Genomic DNA, 2,308 nt, shown 5'->3' on the forward strand with positions numbered 1-2,308 from the left:
TTTGAGGTTCTTGAGCGCGTTTTTCAACCGAATTCGCTGAAATTCGGTACTTTGAGTTCTTATTGGGTAGCAAATCTCTATACTAAAAATTATAAACGCAGGTCAATTTTTTCGGGTAGCCCCCATATAAGGGTACCCCCCAATTTTCGGTAATTTAGGGTTCTTGGGCGCGGTTTTCAACTGAGTTCGCTGAAATTTGGTACATGGGGTTCTTATTGGGTACCAAATTTCCCCACTAAAAATTATAAAGATAGGTCCACCTTTTCTGGTAGCCCCCATATAAGGGTACCTCCCAATTTCCAGTTTTTGGGGAGTTTTAAGTGAATTTTTTCACCGAATTGGCTGTAATTTAATAATTTGAGTTCTTATTGGGTAGCAAATTTCTCCACAAAAAATTATAAATATATGTCAATTTTTTCGGGTAGCCCCCATATAAGGAAGCCCCAATTTTCGATATTTTGAGGTTCTTGAGCGCTTTTTTCAACCGAATTCGCTGAAATTTGGTATTTTATAGTCGTATATGGTAACAAATCTCCACGCCCGAAATTATTAATATTCACCCCTTTTTAGGGGTAGTCCCCATATAACCCCCTTTTTTATACCCTTCACCACACTGTGGTACAGGGTATTATGTCTTTGTGCATATGTTTGTAACAGGCAAAAATAATCGAGATAGACCCATGGTTCCTTTTGAGAATATGCATAGAATCACTTTCTGAATCGATTTATGCATGTCCGTCCGTCCGTCCGTCCGTCTGTCCGTCTGTCCATGTTAAATTGTAAACAAAGTACAGGTCGCATTTATGATTCGATTTGGATGAAATTTGGCACAGCTCATTTGTTTGGCCCAAGGACGAACCCTATTTAAATTGGGAAAAATCGGTTCAGATTTAGATATAGCTCCCATATATATTTTTGCCCGATTTACGGACTTAAGACCCTGAAAATCTTTCGATTTGCACGAAATTTGGCATAGCGTACTGAATTGAGCCACGAAAGATGTGTGCCAAGTTTCGTGAAAATCGGTTCAGATTTATATATAGCTCCCATATATAGTTTCGCCCGATTTGCGGACTTTAGACCCTGAAAATCTTTCGATTTGCACGAAATTTGGCATAGCGTACTGAATTGAGCCACGAAAGATGTGTGCCAAGTTTCGTGACAATCGGTTCAGATTTAGATATAGCTCCCATATATAGTTTCGGCCGATTTTTGGTAAATGGCGTACCAAAGTCCCTATATATCTTTCGATTTGAACGAAATTTGGCATAGCGCACTGAATTAAGTCTAGAATGATGTGTGCAAAGTTTCGTGAAAATCGGTTCAGATTTAGATATAGCTCCCGTATATATCTTCCTCCGATTTAAGGTAAATGGTGTACCAAAGTCCTTATATATCTTTTGATTTGCATGAAATTTGGCATAACGTACTGAATTGAGGCTAGAATGATGTCTGCCCAGTTTCGCGAAAATCGGTCCAGATTTAGATATAGCTCCCATATATAGTTTCGTCCGATTTCATGTTAATGGTGCCCCAAAGTCCCTATATATCTTTCGATTTGCAGGAAATTTGGCATAACGTTCTGAATTGAGCCTAGAATGATGTCTGCCCAGTTTCGAGAAAATCGGCCCAGATTCAGATATAGTTTCGTCCGATTTCATGTAAATGGTGCACCAAAGTCCCTATATATCCTTCGATATATTTGGATAGATCTTCCATATATATTTTCGCCCGATTTTAAGTAAATTGGACATCAAACTCTTCATGCTAATCAGGTTGACATCAATTTTTGCACAACGTACAAAATTGAGCATAGAACTACGTAGTTGCGTTTTCTAGAAGTACAGACATAGCCCAACAGATAACCTATTTATATTTGACTGAAGTCGATTTATATAACTTATGGATATATAGGTAGATTCACATTTAGATAAATATCACATATTTTATTTCATCCAATTTCATGTTAACAGTCCTGTTTAATATATCCATAGTGGTGAAGGGTATCATATAGTCGGCCCCGTCCGACTTTACTACTTTCCTTACTGGTTTTATATTAAAATAGTTATCTGATTTATTCCGTGTGTTGCGGTTGGGTAGTCGTTACGGGGAATAGTCAATTTTTACCCTACAAAGACTATTTAGCCATCTACTGTAAACATTCCGCCTTCTAATAATATTGTGATTAAAAAAACTCAAACATGACTATAATGTCATATATAGGCAGACATTTAGGCATCTCCTCTATATAGTGATACCTCCTGAAGGAAAGAATTGAGATAAACAATTAAAATATTGGGTTCAAAAT

Source organism: Musca vetustissima, unplaced genomic scaffold (genome assembly GCF_032173495.1).
Source record: "Musca vetustissima isolate MV318-11 ecotype Yass unplaced genomic scaffold, APGP_CSIRO_Mvet_v1 utg13054, whole genome shotgun sequence".
Classification (NCBI taxonomy): Eukaryota; Metazoa; Arthropoda; class Insecta; order Diptera; family Muscidae; genus Musca; species Musca vetustissima.